Source organism: Mirounga angustirostris, unplaced genomic scaffold (genome assembly GCF_029215605.1).
Source record: "Mirounga angustirostris isolate CCGP_5_RB_7025 unplaced genomic scaffold, mMirAng1.0.hap1 SCAF_13, whole genome shotgun sequence".
In the NCBI taxonomy this organism is placed as follows: domain Eukaryota; kingdom Metazoa; phylum Chordata; class Mammalia; order Carnivora; family Phocidae; genus Mirounga; species Mirounga angustirostris.
In genome coordinates this window covers 23,672,093-23,694,137 of record NW_026991721.1, presented here as the reverse complement: position 1 = coordinate 23,694,137, position 22,045 = coordinate 23,672,093, and the positions used below count along the sequence as shown (strand labels likewise).

Below are 22,045 nucleotides of genomic sequence, written 5' to 3'. Positions count from 1 at the left end.
GATTCAACTCCTTCCCTTATATATGGAAACTGAGGCAGAGTGAGGGAAGGAACTTGCCCTGAATCCCAGTCGGAAGAGAACTCAAATCTCCCAGCCAGTCCCAGTCCACATTTACATGCTCCTGACCCCTGTGCAAAGATTTATGAGCTTTATGTGTATGTTTCCACTGTTTGCCTAGTTCACAGGCCCTTTGGAAACAGAGCTCATATCTTTGGTCCTGTTTAGCCCCCTAAAAAACCCTAAAAAACTGACATGTAGATTCATGAGCAATAATACATGCTTCTTATATGAGCTACTGAGTTGTTGGGGGGGGGGTTGTTACACAGCAAGAGCTAACTGCTACATACCATTTACTATAGGACAGATCTATGCTGAGAGCTTCACAAAAATATGCCCATTTGTACAACAAGCCCATGAAGTGGATATTGTCATCCTTGTTGTGTAGATGAAGAAACAGAGATGTGGAACATTTCAGTAACTTGTCCTTCGTCACACAGTAAGAAGTGGATCCAGGATTTTAACCCAAGCATTCTGATTCTAGAACCATCTTACGAACTCCTTTCTTTCAGTGACCTCTGCCTTTTGATCCTTTGAAGGCTGGTTTGGCTCTGAAATCTTAGGAATAATTTTTTTAAGGTCTTCTCACAGTACCCCCCAGAACCTCTTAGGGGACAAAGGATGAATGATTTTGGACAGTGCCAGAGTGGACATTCTGAACAAGGCTGATCTGGCCAACATCTCCATTTCCTCTTTCCCACAAGTCCTGTTGGTGCTGCCCATGAAGTCCATCTGGACTCAGGACACTTCTCCTCACCTCTTTGCTTCCCAGCACAGCCCAGCCTACTACCCCCTTTCACCTGGGTCACCATAGCAGCCTCTTAGCTGGCCTCCTTGCCTCCAGTCTTCCCCAGCGTGGCTCTTCCTTCATAGCAGCTGGAGTGATCTTTTGGAAATTAAAGCCAGATTATAGCAATCTACACTTCGATACCCTTCCTATTTGTCCGGGAGGGCTGCCATGACAGGACACCACAGACTGCGTGACTTACACAACAGATCTACTTTCTCACAGTTATGGAGGCTGGGAGTCAAAGATCAGGGCGTCAGCTGTTTTGGTTTCTTCTTAAGCCACTCTCCTTGACTTGTGGATGGCCGTGTCCTCACATGGTCTTTTCTCTATGCATGTGCATCTCTGGTGTCTCTTTCTGTGTCCAAATTTCCTTTTCTTATAAGGACATCTGTCATATGACATCGGGGCCCACCATAATGGCCTCATTTCAACTTCATCACCTCCCCAAATGCTCTGTCTCCAGATACAGCCACATTCTGAGGTACAGGGAGTTAGGTCTTCAACATATTAATTTGGGGGGGGGGTATAATTCATCCCTTTTATAACACCTATAAATAACACCTTGTCACAATGTCCCAACAAACTTAGAATAGAACCCCAGGTCCATACCACATCCGCTTAGGGGCCGTGTGATCTGGGCCTGGCCACATCTACAGCCTTATCCCCGTCTACTCTTCCCATGCTCAGTGTTCTCCCGTCACAGTGGCCTCCTAGTTCCTCGTGGCCACAGCGCATGCTCCTGCCTTCACACCTTTGCGCTTTCTACTTCTTTTGCCTAGAAGAGTCCTTCACCCCCAGACACCTACAAAGGCTTACTCTGCCTTTGTGCTTGTTTACTTTGCCCAAATATTACCTCCATGATGGTCTAGCTTCTTACTTTGCTCTCTTTTTCTTTGGAACATTTATTACTGCCTGCCAGTATCTTATGTTTATTTATTGTTCTACAGTCTCCCCCATCAGAACATCAGCTCCATGAGACAAAGACTTCATTTGTTTTGTTCCCAGATAAATCCCCAGGGCCTGGCTTTAGCAGTCCTACACACACAAATGTGCCCATAAATGTTTGAAAGAAAATGAAATGAAATGAATGAACAAATGAAAGAAATGAAATAGAAAAGGATGAAATTATGAGAAGGGATGAATAAAGAGAAATTAAAAATGAGAGAAAGCCCCATGCAAGTTGGAAAGAAAATCCTTTTTCATGTCATGATGACCTTTATTCTTAATTCCAATGTTTGACCTAAGAGTAAATCACTTATCTTCCAGAAGCCCATTAAGCATCCCAGAACTTTTAGCAGAAAGCTTCTCCCCAAGTTGTCATCAACTGATCCCAAATGCAAGGACCCAGAAATTTGCAAAGGTTTTTCTCCCTACTTTTCTTCTTTCTCACCTGCAACAGACAGCCCCAAGCCAAGATGCACCCCCACGACATTGACAATGAATCTAGATGGCCCCCAGCTTACAGTGGTTCAACAGAAGATTTTTTGAGTTTATGATGGTGTGAAAGTGATATGTATTTGATAGAAACTGTACTTCGCATTTGGATCTTTTCCCAGGCTAGTGATAAGTGGTGCAATCCTCTTTGGTGATGCTGGGCAGGGCAGCCTTAGCTCCCCGTCAGCCTCGCGATCACGATACAATCACAACCATCCTGTACCCACACAACTGTTCTGTTCATCACTTCCAGTGCAGTATTCAATAAATTACATGAGATAGCCAATACTTTATTGTAAAATAGGCTTTGTGTGTGAGGATTTTGCCCAACTGTAGATGTAAGTGTTCTGAGCACGTTTAAGGTAGGGTAGGCTAAGCTATGGTGTTTGGTAGGTTAGGTGTATTACGTGCATTTTTTTGACTTATATCTTCAACTTACAATGGGATTATTGGGATATAGCCCCACTGTAAGTTGAGCAAGATCTACAATTGAGAAACTACTACACAAACGAATCTTTTTATTATGGGTAAAGAAATTCAGATCATTTAAAGACAGAAAAACGGGGGAGGGGATGTATACAAAACTCCTGCACTCCTCACAAGGAGGGCCCAGTGCCCTTCACTCAAATCTGAGTTGACCCATTTCTCTAGCTCTGGTAGCAGCTTCTGGAATTGAAGGCAAGGACAAGGAAGTGAGAAGTAAAGAGAACCAACTTTTTTTTTTAAGTTTTTCATTTTAATTTCAGTACAGTTAACATACAGTGTTATATCCGTTTCAAGTGTACAATATAGTCATTCAGTGCTCATCATGATAAATGTACTCTTAATCCCCTTCACCTGTTTCCCCCATCCCCCCACCCAACTCCCCTCTGGTATTAAGAAACAAAACAAAGGAATAAAGGGAGAAAGGAGAGAGAGAGAGAGATGAACCAACTTTTTTTTTTTAATTCAACAACTATTTTACAGGACTCAAGATATAGCGGCCTCCCCTTGGAGAAATCAAACCCTAATCTCCAGCAGAACAGGATCTAGAAGCACCTTCTTTCTTCTCGTCCTGTAGATACACTTGATGGAGGGCATCTATTTGAATCCTCACCACAAACATGCAGGAAAGATGTCTCTTCTCTTATTGACAAGGTAACTAAGGCCCAGAGATACGAAGTACAAAGATAAAAGGGGGCAGGATCTGAACGTAGGTCAGGCTGTTTCCAAACCGTGTGATCTTCCCAGTGCTGACCAGAGTGGGTAAACCTTACAAGCTCAACTCATTTCATCCACATTGACTTTTCCAAGTCTCTGGACTTTGAACTTCCCTGCCAGTTACAGTCTCATTAATTCAACAGTCTTTACTGATTATCTCCTAAGTGCCAAGAACTGTGCTTTGCCCAGTGGCTTCCAGAGAACGATGAGTGAACAATGATGATGATATAATTTAAGTGGAGAGAAAGCAACTCCTACGGGGTGTCAGAGCTCTTTCTCAAATTGAGTTACTTTTTCACTATTGAATAAATTGTAATTTGAAAAGCTGGTAAAAGTGCCTTCTTTTGGTGAGTCAAGCCAATCAATATGTGCAACTTAAAATTCTCCTTTTGGCTTTTCTCCTTTTCAGGCAGACTGGAGAAAATGGAAGCATTTGAGGCCTGAGATGACTGGGCTGAACTTCTTAATGGAGTGATTTTTTTTTTTTTTTTTTAAGTGATTTGTTTCTGGAGAATAGGCAGTCCAGGGCAAGCTAAGTGGACTGAGTTCCTGGAGAGAGCGGAAGACAGGGCTTGCCTGATGTCTGTCCACCTGTCATGGGGGAATGGAGGGGGAAAACAGCCCCTGCAGAAATCTGCTTGGAGACGCATCCACTCCCATGGGCCCCACGGACCCATCCCTGACAGCCATCATAGGTATTGATCAACCACAAGAGCAGATTTCTAGAATAATACGTGCCCGTTATAGGACACACATATTCACATGCAAAACTTGGACTCTCTGGCTCCAAGATCTTAAGGGGGTTATTTCTGGGTGGTGGGAACGTGAGTGGCTTTTTTTCCTTCCTGCTTCTCTGGAGTGCCTCGCTTTTCCTCTGTAGTCTTATATCACTTAACGATCCATAGGTGTCATCACAACACATACCACACCCCCTTCGCTCTGTCTCCACATTCCCTCCACCCTCTTTCCCCTGTCATTCCCTTCCCACGCTTGATTTTAGCCAAAAGGTGGAGAAGCGATGTCATTGCCTTTTCAAAGTGATGATTTAAAAAAAAAAAGGTCTCTCTCCCGCATATCCTCCGAGAATACAATGGCAGGAAGCAGGTAGCCCAGGACAGTAAGGCCCAATTTCCAGGTCCTGAGCTCCAGGAACAGGGAGCCCGAGTCAGGCGGCCGGGACCACGGATCCAGAGTATGACCTTTGAAGCAGAGATTCAGAGACTTGCCCGTTTCTTCATTTGTCCCGTGGAGAGACCACTGTCTTCCTCCCACAGGTGCGTAATGAGGCCCAGATGAAATTGGGAATGCGGAGGTGTTCCGAAGGGTCGCCAGTCCTGCAGAATGTTTCACCATCTTAATGTCTCTGCCATCTGTCTCGCCCCCAGCTTCCCCCATGCCTGCCCTCATGGAGGCCTTCACCGCCCCATCCCTGATCTTTGGTCTCCCCGTCTTCCCTCCTTCCACACCTCAGTCCCGACGCCCAGGGAACCTTGTAAAACCCACCCTTCAGCTAGGTGCATCCCTCTACAAAAACTCCAGTGAGGCTCCTTGACCAGGACAAAACCCCAAATCCTTAGTCTGGGGGTGGTGGGCAGAACCCTACTGTGACACTCATCCAGTCTCCTGTGAGCGCCCAGAAGCCGGTCAACGGGATGAACTGCCATTCTCATAATTACGAAACAGCAGAAGGGGGATGACGCAGGTGGGCCTGACTGAATCACATGAGCCCCGAACGAGCAGTGTTTTCTCCAGCCGTTCGCAGGGGAGGAGGGTTCCACAGGGAGTGAGGGGGCAGGAGCTTTGGTCCCCAGCCACAAGGGACTGAATTCAGCCAGCAGCCTGATTTTTTTCCCCAGAACCTCCAGAGGAGAGCCCTGCCTGGCCCAAACCATGAGTTTGGCCTTGTGAGACCTTAACCAGAGACCCCAGGTGAGCCTACCTGGACCCCGCCCCACAGAACTGTGATATAATAAATGGGTGTCATTTCAATCAGCTAAATGTTTAGTAATTTGGTATGCAAGGTCTTGGGTGAAACAGCTTTACCAAAATACCGTAGCCCAGGTGGCTTAAATAACAGAAATTTGTTTCTCGTTCTGGAAGCTGGGAAGTCCAAGATGAGGGTGCCAGCAGGGTCATGTCCTGGTGAGGACCCTTCTCCTGGTTTGCAGACGGTCGCCTTCCTGTTGTGTGGTCACATGGTGGAGAGAGAGATTGTCTCCCTGGAGTCTCTTTTTACGGCGCACCGATCCCATTCATGAGGGCTCCCAAAGGCCTCATCCCCAAATGCCGTCACCCTGGGGATTAGGCTTCAAGGTATGAACTGGGGAGGAGATACAAACATTCAGTCTGTAATGTGTGGCAGTAGAAAATTAATACATTTGATATTTTGAGGCCTTAAGCGCTCTTATCCAGGCTTCTTCTCCAATCCACTTCTCAAACATGAGCTGGGAGTGATTGTGGGATTTGAATCTGGACTCGGATCACTTGCTGCCAAGTTACATGGCATCTCTTTCTTCCATGTCCTTGTCTATATATTTAGGATATGTACAGAACCTTCCTCATGAGATTCTTGGGAGGATTAGATACGATAATCCAGCAGAGGGCTTGGTACAATATCCGGCAAAAAAGCAAATGCTGCATAAATTAATTTTTCTTTGTACTGTTATTACATTCTCTGCAGATATTCCCTTTACATCAAATGGGTTTATTTATTAACCTCGGCAAAGACACTTTTCTTGGCTTACATCATGCCTTCTCCCTTTCCTCTACTCCTCAAATACCCATCCTGCCAGGTGTTGCTCGGATTCCTCCCTCCTCCATGAAGCCTTCCCTGACCACCTCCAGCTCATGGTGGCCTATCCTTTATACTAACTTCCAGAATACCAGAGGCTGGTGCAGATTTTTAGCCCGTTTCATACCTAGTCACTTTAAATTATTATTTTTTATTATAAAAGAAATGCCTGTGTGTTAGAGTTAAGTGGGGAAATCCACAAAAGTTCAAGCAGGAAATAACCCACCTGCTACCACTGTTCGTAATATTTCCTCCCAGACTTCCTGTTTCGCTTGTTTGTGTAGAGATAAACAGGTATGGACACAGTTACCTTTCTGAGAATAAATCTCTGCCCTAGTCGACCAGGGCATCCATCTGCCCGAGAAGAGATTAGGATTTGTTCACAGAAGGAATTCAAAGGGTAAATATAATGTGACATTCAGCTTTAATCATGCAAAATAGGATCATGCTGGAAACCAGGGCATTAAAAGATGTTTTAGCCAAGTTTCCTCTATTGGTTAGTTTTCTATGGCGGCTACAGCAAATTACCAGACACTTAGTGTCTTAAAACAACACACATCCATTCTCCCACAGTTCTGGATGCCAGAAGTGTGAAGGGAGTCTTAGGGGGCACAAAGTTGTTGTTAGGGTCCCTTCTGGAGGCTCCGGGGGAGGCCGATCCTTTCCTCTTCTAGCTTCTAGAATAGCCCGCATTCCCTGGCTCACAGCTGCATGTCTCTCATCTCGGCTTCCATCCTGACATCACCTTCTCCCGACTCTGACGCTCCTGCCTCCCTCTCATAGGGATCCCTGTGATCACACTGGGCTCACCTGGGTCATCCAAGATAATCTCCCTATTGTAAGATGCTTAACTTAATCATGTTTGCCAAATCCCTTTTGCTATGGAAGGGAACACATTCATAGGTTCCGGAGATTAGGACATAGGCCTCTTTGGAGAGCCACTATTCTGGCTGCCACATTACCCTAGAAAACAGAGCCTGGGGGGAAGGATTACACGCTGACCATTGTATTGTGCTGTAGAAACCTAGAGCAGGAAGATGAGGGCAGAGGGAGGCAAAGCAGCAGACTGCAAAGCAATGCGAGACGGTGACTCCTGAACTGACCCAGCCTCAGAATGAGCTGAAGAGAGCAGGCTGTCAGGTGAATTGTTCATCCGGGTGGAGGTCTCCTGGCACGTTGTATGGAGCAGCTAGCTGTCTCTGGGAGCAGTCAGGTGAAAAGAGGGATGAGATAGAATGTATCTGTCCGTTTCCCTCCCCTGCCTCATTTCCCCTTGATCAAGTTCTGGTCCACGTGGGGTTAATCCTGGCACGTTTCTGAGCTGCATCGTTTGGGCCCCTTTGAGAGTGATTTGGAAGGCCAGATGCTACGCCCTTTGCTGTGATGTGGTATCTGAGTCTGGAAGTGATGGAAAGAACCAGAGGCTCTGGTTCTGCATGTGATCAGGCTCAGGAGGCCTACAGAGGCTCGAGGGTCAACACAGAGCCATCAGCTGAGGGCCCAGGCTGCTGAGGAAGCCGGCAGAATCTGGTAGAGCAGGTGAAGTCCAGAGGATCTGAGGAAGTACCCAAGGTATTTCCAACGCATTTCAGCCCTTGAGTCCCTCGGGTCCATCATACGCTCCCATTATCTCCTCTTCCATAGGACGTGAGGCGTGCAGTTGTATTTCGAGAATCAGATGTCCTCATTCCTCCCTGAGAGGGTGGGTAAAATTCTAGTCCCCATGGTCAAGGCCGTAAAACTGAATGCAAGATTAACAGAACGAGCTCATCACCTCCATCCACTACCACCCATCCGAGGTCTCTCTCACCCTTGGCCTGCACCTCTGCTTGCCTACAGTGCTGGAGCTTGGGACGCCGCGCCCGGTTAAACGGGAGGAGATAATTTGACACTAAAATTTTATTATCTTCTCTCCAGGTGGCTCTCCTGGTGTTACAACTCCAATCTGGAAATTGGTTCTGCGTTGTGTCAGAATAGCAATGAGGATATCCCTTTCATGCCCACTGCGTAGGGTGAGGTGGCCAAAGGCATGGGCCCTCAGCGTCAGGCACTGTTGCCTTTTGCAGGTCGGTCGTTAGCCACCATTTCAGTCACGGTTCCCTGTTGCTCAGTGTCACGGGACCCAAACAGCTCTGCAAACAGGAATAATCAGCAGCTACGCCGTGGGGTCGAGGGGAGTTCAGGGCACCAGTGAGGAGCCATGGGTGTTGTGGAGGGAGCCTAAGGCTGGGAAGCTGAGCGGAGAGCAGTTATTAAAATAAAATTCCTTTAGCCATAGCTACCATTTCCTGAGCCCCTGTGTGCCCCCAGCAGTGGGAGACCCTCTTTTCAAAGAGTTGATAGGAAAAACTGCATCAAAATAACCACAGGATCTAAGATAAAAATTGTCTGCACTCCAGTCACCTAATTAAGTCAATATTTTTATTTTTCCCCCCATACCTATATGGTGCTTCCTAGTCATTATCACATCACAGAGACCACTTAGGATACTAATTTCCACAATTTCACTTTAATTTTTACCATACATGATATTTCTCTTTTGTGAAAATCACAGTTTATCTCTTTCTCCCAACTTTCCCTCCCTACCCTCCGACCCTGGAACCAGTACGAACAGCCTGAAAGTATCTCCTATGTCTTTCTCTGTGTGCGTTGAAAATAGTGACACAAACGGCAGAGATTCACTTCCCGCTCATGACCGGGGGGAGGCGCTGTTTGTACCGTGTTGTGTCCGTGTCTGCTTGCAGGTGCTCGGGCCCTCCCCGCGGCCGCGTGACCGAAGCCCCTGGGGTCCTCCTCAGTTAACACATGAAGAAACCGAGGCCCAACAGGTGCATAATATTCAAAAATATAAGCAAACATGTAGACATAAACCAAGGAAGTCTCTTTGGCTCCCCGAAAGAAGACACAGAGAAAAAGTGGGGCAGACTTTTTCACTGCAGCGTCTTATCAAGTACAGTACCTCACTGTCACCCTCTCCGGGTCAATAGACGCAGCTCTAACTCGTGTTTTAGGAGCAACACAACGCCCCGTTGTATGAATGCACCATCATTTACTGGCCCTTATTGATAGGCGTTTATGTTGTTTCCTTTTGGGGCGGGGGGGGGGGGGGCAGTACAAACATTGTAGCAATAAATAACTCAGAATATAAATCCTTAGCTACCAGTGCTTTTATTTCTCTAGGATAGAGTTTATGGCTGTTCGTGCCGAACCTGGAATCCTCCATATAAAATGACAGGCACACCCATGAGCTGAACCAAAGCATCAGACTCTTGAAATATTGTGAGCCCCTCTGAGATCAGGGAGAGAAGAGAGACCATTTATATGGCCAAGGGGATGATAGCCAAAGAATGCACACAGCCCTGGGGCCCCTGAGCTGGCCCAAGAGGAGGCCAGTAGGGGTCCAGGCTCCACACCTACTCAAGCTATTTGCAAGGTCCTTGGACATCGCCAGGGCACGCAAAGCTAGAGCCATCCTGCTGCCCCCAGCACCAAGGTATCCACCTGCTAGTCTCAGAGTGCTCATTCCAAAGAAGACAGGAGAAAAAACAATGAAACCACACCTCTCTCCTTCTGGCTTCCCTGGGAACTCTGGTTGTGCGCTGGGGGACCCACATTCAACTCTGTACCAGATACTCCTGCTTTATGGTTGTGTCACTCGGTGGGGTAACATCATGGTGGCAAAAAGTGGAAGAAAATATAAGAGATAAATGAGAGGGGAGACAAGTAGCAATTAGAGAGAATAGATGTTTTTGACCTGCCTCGGGGAAGGGGAAAATATTTAAATAAAATTTACAATAATCTCATATTTAGAAAAACAAGTAGGAAAGCATCTTCAAATAACAATAACATTTAAAAACTGAGTACAGGCACTTAAAGCTTTTTTTTTCTTGCATAACAAAAAGCCCAGAGGTAGGCAGCTGCTGGATCAGCAGCTTGACAATGCCAGGTCCATTGTCTCCATGCAGTTTCTGGGTCAAAGGGAAGATGCATTAGTAATTTTGCTCAATGCCCCCAAATTCCGGATATGGATCATACCATTTAAAATAGAACCTATATCATAGATGAAAGATAAATATTCTTAACAGATAAAGAGCTTCTAAACATTGAGAACAAAACCACCAGCAACGCTGCAGAAAAATGGTCAGGGTATATGAATGGTTTGCAGAGGGGAATGCAAATGACCCTTAAATATATGGGAAGAGGCTCAACTTTCTCAGAATATGAAAAATGAAAGTTAAAACTCTACTGAGATAGGATTTCCTTCCTATCAGATTGGCAAAAATCCAAAGTCTGACAACATGTTCCATTAATAAAATTCTCAGAAACAGGTTCTTATAAGTTGCTGAAATACAAAAGGATACAACCCCATGGAGGGGAATTCGGACCATCTAGAAAAATTACAAATTCACCTACCTTTTGACATAGCAATTCTACTTCTATGGATCTAGCTCAAAAAATAAACTGGTAAAAACATAAAATGAGATAGCACAAGGATATGCACTGCCAATAATTGTGATAGTAAAAGAATGGAAACAGTCCAAAAGTCCATCACGGCCACTGGATGAAAACATTATGGTGCGTTCATACAATGGAGTATTATAAAACTACAAAAATAAATAAGAAGGACCTCTATTACACTTATGTGAAATAGTTTCCAGAATATATTGTTAGGAAAAGTTCAGAACAGTACTTATGGTATGCTATCTTTTATTTGAGAAAGGGGGATATATGAATATAGAAACATTTGCTTATCTTATTAATAGGTAATAATGGGGGGCTCTTGGGGGGCTCAGTCAGTTAGGCGACCAACTCTTGATTTCGGCTCAGGTCATGATCTCAAGGTCGTGAGATTGAGCCCCGAGTTGGGCTCCATGCTGAATATGGAATCTGCTTAAGATTCTCTCTCTCCCTGTCCCTCTGCCCCTCCCCCACCCCTTTTGCGTGCACACACTCTCTAAAAAAAAAAAGGTAATAATGGAAGAATAAACCAAAAACCAATAAGAATGGGGACCTATAAGGAGAGAGAAGGAACAGGATAGAAGGGCAGGGATGGAACCTAGACTTAACTACATGTAATTTGTTGTATAATTTAGAGCGATGTAAATATTTTAATTCAAATGTAAAATTAAATAAAGATGAAAAGAAGATTTATAAAATTTGGGTAAATGGAAACAATATTTGTATATTAGGTTGGTGGTTCAGCCACCTGAAGAAGAGGTATTGCAAATGACTCTAGAAAACCATATTTTGCCAGTATATCCTTTTTAAAAAAGATTTTATTTATTTATTTAGAGAGAGAGCATGAGGGGCAGAGGGAGAGGGAAAATCTCAAGCAGATGCCATGTTGAGCACAGAGCCTGACACAGGGCTCGATCTCACAACCCTGAGATCATGACGTGAGTCAAAATCAAGAGTCAGACGTTCAACCAACAGAGCCACCCAGGTGTCCCGGCAGTATATCCTTAATGGGATATATCCTAAGGACAAAAAAGGACCATGAGGAATCTTAAAACTGCTTTCAGTGGTATATCAATCAGGATAGACTAGATTATTTCTATTGTGATAACAAATAACCCCAAATCTTGGTGCCTTTCAACTACTAAAATTGCTTTTTCCCCACACTACACGTTTATTGTACGTTAGCTACAGCTCTGATGTATGTCCTCTTCCCCCCGTGACCCAAGTGGGGGAACAGCATCTGTCTGGAATATTTGCTAGTCATTGAGGCAGAAGAAAAAAATCCCCAGGCTCATAAAACCTCTTCCTGGAAGTGACCACCACTCTTATTCCATCTTTTATTGGCCAGAGATCTGAGTTCAAAACCTCAAGGATCTATGTTCCTCTCTCAGCAAGAAGCACTGCAGAGACGTGCACCAAACGGGAGTGAAGATTAATACAGTCTGACACAGAGAGCGGTATGATTAGTATTTGTATTTTGGAACTACCACATTCATACTGTAGGATCGGCAAATAAGTACTTTTAGGAACGTCGCTGCAAACCAAGATTTTCAGCATAAGAGACGACAGACACAAGCATAAGCCTAAATAAGACCCTGTAATCTTCCATTTTAATTGGGAATATCAATATGAACTCATAATTTATTTCTAAAAGAGAGAGAACTACCTCTGCTGTCCAAGGAAAAGTTTTTAAAGCAATGGCAACCTTGTGGCAATGACTATATTTAATGCCTCAATTGTGATCTGAATACTATTTCCTTCTAAAAGAAACCAGGGTACACCTGAGCTAGTCTTTGTGCACCCCAGACCTACTCAATCCTGCTTGCCCCCAGTCCTCCAGGCCTCGGTTGCTTGCCCTGCTTCCTGGCCAGAGCATTCGTGTGTAGGCTCCTACTACTTCTGTGACTGCAAAGACATGCTCACTGTTGTTGCTACTGCATCCACCAGAGTGAGGAGAACGTTTTGCAGCACCGGCTGGGAGACAGACAATGATGGGTCTATGCACTACCTGAGTAGGACCCATAGAAGTTATGGCTTCCCCATCAGCTGTTTGGAGGGACCAGTCAGCACCACCTGCGCGTCTCAGGGTATAAAGAGCACCATTTGGCACAAATACCATTTGGCGGTTAAGAAGGAAACACTAGACAGATACATTGTTTGCCTTTCTTTCTTCCTGGTGGATTGTTCAGAATCACAGCAGTTTCTGGTGACGTGCAGCGACGCCAAGCAACCATCAGTATTGTTTTGTTTTGTTTTTGTTTTTGCAAAGCTCCACCCAGCTCAGTAAATTCCCCTTTGTGATTACTCTCCCTTCTTTCTGGCCTCTCTCCCATTTTTCCATCTCTCTTGCTTTCCTGGGACTGCTCACCCCAATAAATTGCTAGAGCATAAATGTTTGTACCACCTTCTATTTTCTAGCAAAATTAGGCTACGATAGTTGTTACTAGAAGTGACCCTTAAAAGCAGACTCTCAGGACGGGATTTTGGTGTTGGCTGGTCTGCCCGACTGAATGCAGTTAGGTTTCCCATTGCTTTTGGTTAGTGGAACCCCTGATAAGTAGTGATATCACAATTACTAAAGCTGTCACCTGCGGTTAATTGTTATGAAGTGAGGTTTTCAATTACCAGGCAGCTTGATCAGGCAGCTGCGCTTGATTAATAAAGGGGTGATAATAATTACAAAGACTGGCAGAAGTATCTGCTTTTGAGGGCATTGGAAACTTTGAAAAAAAGAAACTAATTAGCTCAGGAATCATTCAGGTAGTTCATTGCTACCTTATGGCACCCCGTGAAAGCCAGGGGGTCTGCGTGGCAGCTTTAGAGTTTTCGTCTCCACCACTGAAGGGCAGACTATGCATAAACATCAGATCCTGGATCTGATTATAAAGGCGTGGAAGTACAAAGGATACTAAATGTGCAGCCATGATAAATTTCCTATGTCAAAGTCAGAGCCAGGTAGAGAAAGAATGGGGTTCAGAACAGGCACTGGGGGTTCAGGATAAGGACACTGGGTGGATGAGCTTGAGAGTCTTGAATCTCAGCATTGCTCAGAATTACTCTGGCTGGAAAAAGTAGCCCCATCCCCTTTATCAGAGGAGAACAGCCTCCCCTTTTCTGTATACCAGAATAATCCATGACCTTACCTGAAGTAAGTGCCTCACAGAATGAAGCCTCGTTTTCTTAAGCTCCTCTTCTTTCTTTCTTTCTTTCTTTATTTACTTGAGACAGAGAGAATGAGAGGGGGGAGGGTCAGAGTGAGAAGCAGGCTCCCTGCCGAGCAGGGAGCCCCATGCGGGACTCGATCCTGGGACTCCGGGATCATGACCCGAGCCGAAGGCAGTCGCCCAACCAACTGAGCCACCCAGGCGCCCCAGAAGCCTCGTTTTCTTAAGATCCTCTTCTACTCATCTTGTTACTCATAGGCTGATAACCGGGGTCAGATCTCCTGACCTGAATGGGGATGTACAATCCCCCCCCTCTGGGAGGAAATCCCCTACAGCCAAAATAAATTCTAGGAACAGGCTGAGTTGCTCCAGCAGGATCGGGAAACATACGTGCAGGTGGATCTTTAGGAGAGTAGACTGGCAGAAGCGGCAGAATATGGGGCTAATGGTAAGAAGTCACCCACCTATCACTTGGGACCCAAGGTTTCGACAAGGGTATTTGGAGCCAATCCAGTTATCTAGAATGGCTCCTTGAAACCTGGACATGACAATGACTTACAGTAAATGAGGTACTGATGTCAGAACTGCTTTGGCAGAATGTTAAAGAAGACAAAAGATTCAGGAAAGTATTAATGGTAGAATAGACTTGCTACATAAGACCTGAAGACCCTTTACCTGACTATGTGCTCCTGGAGGACACACACCCTGCCTCCCTTGCTAAGACAATAGAGATTTCACCTGTGAGAGGTGCACCAGCATCTCTGAAAGCCAGTTGATAATGGGAGAGATTACCGTGGAACTAGGCTCTCTGATTCCAGAGGAACACTGGGATTCTGGAATGGCAAAGACCACAGAGCAGCGCTTACCACCAAGGGCAAGAGGCATTATTGCTATAGCTGGCAGGAAGGCCGGAGTGACCTTTGGTGTCCTTGACCTACAGGGATTCGAGGCATTGGCTAATTGGCCATGGTGTTCCTAGTGGTGAGGCAGATGAACAAGAGTGTTTCTCAGTTTTTATAATGAGAAGGCACTGAGCACTGGCAAGCAGAAGGGTGACAATGGCAGCGACAATGGAGAATACCTGTCGCTCGCCTGGTACCCACCAGGCACGTTCACAAACCCTTGGGCCACAGAAGGAGGGATTGCATCCCCTTGAAGAAGGATCCTGTGATGCCATTTCAAGTATATATAGTAGAGAGTTCTTTGGTCTTTCCCCGAAGAGACAGGATAACTGTACACTGGGTGGGGGGACATCTAAGGACCCACCCCTTGTTTATGTCTCTGGTTCCCAGGGAATGCATGAGTATAAAGAATATCCTTAACACATTCCTCACATTGCTTCCCTGGCTGATAGGGTAAGGGTCCTTCTGGTGGGAAGGGCCATGCGGAAACCTTCCTCTGTCCCAGCCAACACGGCAAATCCAAAGCAGTACGGCATTTTGAAAGAGTTTACAGATCAGTGCTATGATGGAAGACTGAAAGGATATAGGGACAGCAGCTCTCATCACAGCAATGTTTAATTCCCATTCCCAGCCTTTGCAAAGCCCAGACTCGTCTTGGAGAATGGTGGGGGGTTACTGTGACCCTAATCAGGTGGGAGCCCCGATCGCAGCACAGCTGCTCTGCCAGATGTGGTATCGCTGACCCCTGAGGCGGGGCTGCTGATATGGAGAATTCTTTTCTTTCTTTATCCCTAATAATACAGAGGTCAAAAATGATGCGTGGCAAGGAAAGCAACAGACCGTGTTTATTGTTGCTCTGGTGAGAGATGTGTTGGTGCGAAAGCAGGAGGTGCCGTGGGAGTCCGGACCCCCTGCACATGTCGCTTACTTGTGCCATCTGGATTTGGCTGGGCCAAGTCCTGAATGTATCATTTCTATCATTCAGTGGATGCCGGCTGTAGCCACCCCAAGCTTGTGACTCATCGGGCTGATAATATGCAGATCTTTTTTTTTTTATTATTTTTTTTATTCTTATGTTAATCCCCATACATTACATCATTAGTTTTAGATGAAGTGTTCCATGATTCATTGTTTGTGCACAACACCCAGTGCTCCATGCAGAATGTGCCCTCCTCAATACCCACCACCAGGCTAACCCATCCTCCCACCCCCCTCCCCTCTAGAACCCTCAGTTTGTTTTTCAGAGTCCATCGTCTCTCATGGTTCGTCTACCCCTCCGATTTCCCCCGCTTCATTCTTCCCCTCCCGCTACCTTCTTCTTCTTCTTCTTTTTTTTTCTTAACATATATTGCATTATTTGTTTCAGAGGTACAGATCTGAGATTCAACAGTCTTGCACAATTCACAGCGCTTACCAGAGCACATACCCTCCCCAGTGTCTATCACCCAGTCACCCCATCCCTCCCACCCCACTCCAGCAACCCTCAGTTTGTTTCCTGCGATTAAGAATTCCTCCTATCAGTGAGATCATCTGATACATGCCTTTCTCTGTTTGAGTTATTTCGCTCAACATAATACCCTCCAGTTCCATCCACGTCGTTGCAAATGGCAAGATCTCATTCCTTTTGAAATACGCAGATCTTAATGAACATCCGTGGTTACACAATCCCTCTGTGTCCCGCGGTCAGGCGTTTCGTGTCTGGTAGAGCCCCGAATCAAGGCGAGGCCTGGCTGCAGAATTCCAGGGGTCTGTGCTGTGCTCTCTTACTAAAGTCTCTTAGAAACCTCACTGCATTACTATCTGCCATAAATACCTCTTGTGCTACCAGCTCAGCTGGGGCCCCCGGCCAGTGGGACAGGGAAGCTTGTCTGCACACGCTGGGGAGTTTTCTTGGGCTCTGAGCACCACTTGAATCTGGCATCCCTCAGAGTCAACCAACAGGCCTTGGACCTGGGTCTAGAAGCCTTAGAATAAGGATGACTCCAGCCAGGAACGGACTACGGCCATGTTACAGCCCCAGAAGTGGTGGTGAAGGAAGTTCTCCCAGCAGGCAGAGCTACCAGCTGTATTTTGGCTCAGTCTGTGGAAATACTGACTCCTTGTCAGTAGCAAAGGTCTCAGCTTATCGGTCAGGGGTCAGGGGCCTGGAAGGAAAAAGACTACAGTCCGTATATCGCCTCCACTGTCCCAACCCTGCAAAGTTTCCTCAGCTGGCCTGTGAGCTGACATGTCACCATGCCATTCTGCCATATTTTATCAGGCTGGCTTCAGTGATGAGGTACATGGAAGAACAATCCATCTTTGGTTTGAGCCCAGTGTGTCATACATGCTTGGTAGTAAAATGTGCTCTTTGATTCTGTGGTCATGTAGGGTTCCATGATGATAGATTAGGCATTTCGTCAGCCCTTAGGTGGTGATGGATGGTGGTGGATACATTGAATAAGATCGGAAACAGGGAAATCCGGGAAGAGGTACATGAATGGACTTATGGGAATGGGGGCACAAAATATCTAGTTGGCATCCACTAGCCCCCCTCCTTGGCCTCTGCAGGGCTTGCAGAGTGGGCCATGAACTAGGTTCCCATGGGGATAGGACTGGAGGCTAGGCATGGGAGCCCTCAAACACGGAGTCCCTCCTTATTATTATAGTTGCTCTTGCTTTGAATGTCCAACATGCCAGGTGCAGGGACTGATTCTGAGCCCTCAATATGGTCCCATTTTGGGGGAGATCATCTAGCCTCCTCATGGCAAGTAGATGACATCAGCCTCCTTCCACTTTGGAGTGGAAAGTCATTCTTACCAGAATAGCCACCTACTCCTCCCACAATGCTTCTGTCAGCACCACCCTCCGAGGGTTGACAAAACGCTTGATTTATTGACATGATAGCCTACATTACATTGTCACAGAGCAGAGAGCACATTTTACCACAAAGCAAATATGACACATTGGGCTCAGAACCACAAGAGACACATGCTTTCCATGTACTTCATCACCCAGAGAAAACCAGCCCCATGAGAGCTGGTAGAAAGGCCTGGAGAAGTCACAGCTAAAAGGCCGGCTCACCGACACCTTGCAGGGTAGCAACGCCGGGCACAGTGCTTACTCTGAACCAGAGTCACTCCCCAGTGCTAACATGTGTGACTCCGGAAACTAAGTGGTAAACGTAGCTTTGGCCTTCTCACCCTCGTTCCCATTAGCCGTGCAAGACGTGAGCTTCAGCAGAGGTCTGGGAGCCTGGACAGGGATGCTTTCCCTGGGGCTCTAGGAAGGAACTGGACTGGAAGTTGTAGTACTGGGAGAGGAGTGAGGGAGTGGGTATATATTTTGACCATTGGACCAGCTGTGGTGGGGGGCGGGGGGAGTGCATCTTGGTTTGCTAAGCCTCGGAAGGGCTTTTTAGGAGATTGCAACTGAAAATTGCCTTAAAGAATTGGACTTGTACCTCCCCTCTCAGGCCAGGAGTGAGAACAATTCATTGCATATGAGATCTGAACATTGTAAGAAGGCGTAAGTGCAGCTGAGAGGCAGGGGGCAGAAGTACCAGGCCCAATTAATGTACGTGGGCGCATCTCCTTGGCCCGCCTATTCCAACGGGCCTTGCACCCTTGTCTTGCTTCCTGGCCCACACAGCCCTAACAATAACTCGCATGGTTGTCTTGGTTGTCAAGCCGTGTCTGTGACCAGCGCCACCAGCATACACCGAGGAGTCCCCCGGCATGGCGGTGACGGGCCAGGAGAGACCCCATAAACGACACACTGACTGGCCCGGACATGTGGAGACCCTGGCTTCCCCTCTGCCTGTTCCAGGAGCCAGGAGACACAGTCAGGGATGCAGAGAGGGTCACAACATGTGACACAGCAAATGAGAAAACTACAGGAGATGAACTACCTCCCTTCTGAGCCCCACCAACTGGCTGTTCTGAGATCCCTGGTTCCACACCTCCTGTCTCAAGAGGCACTGTCCCACCAAGCAGTTGGCTGTGTTTGGGGGAAGCTATGGCCACCTAGAAGCGCCTGCCCTATACTTCATCTCCCCGTCCCCCCAGCCCCCCAACCTCGCTTCCCTTTGTTCACCTTCCTCGTCTTCCTGGAACTACACTCTTCCTAGCTAAGTGCTAGAATGTATGCTTTCGGCTTGGCCTCTGTTTTCCAGTGAACCTGGACCCAGACGCAGGGCTTCTCAGAAAAAGGATTGATAACTGGTCTGGAGAAGGAAATACACATGATGAGCCTGGGGCATCCTGTCGTGCTAGAAAGCAATGAAATTATCAAATACTAATGTTCTCATGTCAAAAGGACATAGGAGCCCAAATTGTTGGACGGGCTCCCACTGGCCGAAGATGGGACAATTTGGGCATCAAAAGAAATATTGACCACAAAGGATTTAAATACATCAAATATTTTTTTTTAAATCATAAGTTCTTAATGACCACCCCCCACCAAAATCATCGGTAGCAAGTCTACACACTCAGTCCTAATAGTTGATCAAGAAAAGAATTATGTATCTATTCTTTTTTGTAAAAATTATACTTCAGAGGCACTAAATAGTTGATGAGGGAAAGTTCTTTATAGAAGAATTCTACCTAATAAGTGCAGAAGGAATGGGCGATTTAGGAAATCACTTGTGATGGTTAAATTTATGGTCAGCTTGACCAGGCCATAGGATGCCCAGACACTTGGCAAACTGTGATTTCTGGGTGTGTCTGTGAGTGTTTCGGGATGAGATTCACATGTGAATCCGCTGACTGAGTCAAGCAGCTTGCTCTTCCCTGTGTGGGTGGGCCTCGTCCAACCCACCAAGGGCCTGAAGAGAACAAGAAAAGGCAGAGAAAAGAAGTTGTTGCTGCTTCTGCCTGACTACTGAGGTGGGATCCGGCTTTCCTCCTGCTCTGGGACTGGGATTTACACCATCAGCCCCTGTGGTTCTCAGGCCTTTGGACTCACTTTGAATTATACCCCTGGCTCTCCTGGGTCTCCAGCTTGCAGACTGTGGGGCCTCCATAATTACGTGAGCCAGTCCTCCTACTAAATCCTTATCTCCTGTTAGTTCTGTTTCTCCGCAGGACCCTGACTCATACTTCACCATTTTGCAAGTCCAAATGAAATGAGAGATTTGGCAATGATTATCAAGAGACGCTAACATGACTAGATAAAAGGTTGATAGGGAACTTGATAGCAGAGGGATCCGGCAGACATGTCTGACCCCAGTGATCATCGTCAACTCTGCAGAAAGTGCAAGAAGCAGATATTCTCTTCTTGTCATATCATGCAGTAGAAGGCACCGCCCATGAATACTGAGCCTGAACCTAATCAAATCTTTCCATCTAACAGTTTCCAGGAAGTTCAGGAGAACATGGGAACAGGTTAAATGACAACACGGTGATGTGTCAGGAGAACCCAGAATGTGAGAAGTTCTACAACAGGACAAATAACCCAATTCTTCCAACGAATAAAGGTCCTGTAAGTATGAAGTTTGGCACCTGATTAGAACATACCAACTGTTAAAAGACATTTTTGAGACAATGGTGAAATTTGAGTATAGACTGGGAGGAGCTGATGTTGTTAAGGAATTAAAAAAATTTTTATTAGGTATGATAAATCATCGTCATGCTTATAAAATATGTTTTTATCTGTTATGGATGCATACTGAGCTATTCTTGGGCGAATGGTATAATTCCTGGGATTTGCTGTAGAATACTCCAGAAAAAATAAGAGAGATATAGATGATATAAGAGACAAGCAATATAAATAAAATAAGAGATACAAGACATAGACGGAACAGCAATGGGAAATGTTGGTAATCGTCGAAGGTGCGTGATGGGTACAGGGGTTCATGATACCATGCTCTCTACTCTTTGGTGCACGTGCTGGATACTCTACTCTCTGCCCCTAGATCCATTTTCTGTTCTTCTTCACCTTGCGCTGCACCCTGGGGGACCAAGCTTGATGCACGGAATCACCCGGACTTCTGTGCTGGCTGGTTCGTTTCTGGGTGGACGCGGCCAGTGGGGGTCAGCCGTGGCGCACCCGCCATGGGGCAGAAAGCCGGCAGGACGCTTACTGCCCTGGCTGCCCCTCCGCCTTCCCGCGGCGCCAACAGGAGCTGTGGACTGTTACAGCAGTGGTTTGCATTTGCTCTAAAACAAAGGAAAGAGGAGCTAGGAGGCTGGCTGGCTGCCAGAACAAATGGCCAGAGCCTGGGTGGCATAAACAACAGAAATTTATTTTCCCACCGTTCTGGAAGCTAGAAGTCCGAGACCCAGGTGCTGGAGGGATGGCTTCCTTCTGAGGCTGCCCTCCTGGGCTTGCAGATGGCTGCCTTCTCCTTCTGTTTTCACGTGGCCTCCCTTCTGTACGTCCATGTCCCTATTTCCTCTCCTTCTAAGGACACCAGCCCAGCCGAATGACCTCTTTCTAACTTAGCTCTGTAAAGACTTTATCTTCTAATACTGTCACATTCTGAGGGAGCGGGGTTTAGGACTCCAACATATGAAAATTCAGGGGAACACCATGCAGCCCATAAGAGCAGTGGTCAGCAAACTTTTTCTGGAATGAACCACAGAGTCGCTATTTTAGGCTTTGTGGGCAATACAGTCTCTGTCCTGATATTCAACCCCGCCATCCTAACATAAAGCAGCCATGGACAATATGTCAATGAGTGTGGCTTGTTCCATTAAAACCTTAATTTTTTTTTTAAAGATTTTATTTATTTATTTGAGAGAGAGAGAGTGAGCACGAGAAGGAAGAGGGCAGAGGGAGAAGCAGACCCCCTGCTGAGCAGGGAGCCCAATGCGGGACTCGATCCCGGGACTCCAGGATCATGACCTGAGCTGAAGGCAGTCGCCCAACCAACTGAGCCACCCAAGCGCCCAAAACCTTAATTTTTTAAGAAGATTTTATTTATTTATTCGAGAGACAGAGAGAGAGAGAGAGAGATCACAGAAGGAAAGGGAGAGGGAGAAGCAGACTCATTGTTGAGCAGGGAGCCCGACGTAGGGCTTGATTCAAGAACCCTGGGATCATGACCTGAGCTGAAGGCAGATGCTTAACTGACTGAGCCCCCCAGGTGCCCCCCATTAAAGATTTATTTATAAAAACAGGTGCCAGGCTGGGTTTGGCCTGTAGGCCAGGGTTCACTGAGACCTGCATCTGACGCTAACTTCCCGCTGGTCAGCTCCTTGTTCATGGGGTCATTTCTCCATGGTCTCTGCTCTTCTGTGGGTCTCTCTTGCCCTCTCCGGTTCCATGA

The 22,045-nt window shown here is 46.5% G+C and overlaps 1 long non-coding RNA gene across 2 annotated transcripts in view; it reads left to right on the top strand.

The window, feature by feature from the left end:
* LOC135362333 (uncharacterized) overlaps window positions 1–22,045 on the top strand; it is a 42,824-nt gene that overhangs the window by 4,259 nt on the left and 16,520 nt on the right. Inside the window, exons 4-10 of one of the 2 annotated variants that reach the window (XR_010406893.1) lie at window positions 3,248–3,418; window positions 3,891–4,755; window positions 5,338–5,410; window positions 5,582–5,794; window positions 8,190–9,100; window positions 12,079–12,187; window positions 20,128–20,256. This is a non-coding gene — a long non-coding RNA (uncharacterized LOC135362333). The remainder of the gene's footprint in view (window positions 1–3,247; window positions 3,419–3,890; window positions 4,756–5,337; window positions 5,411–5,581; window positions 5,795–8,189; window positions 9,101–12,078; window positions 12,188–20,127; window positions 20,257–22,045) is intronic. The other variant, XR_010406892.1, reaches the window with a different exon arrangement.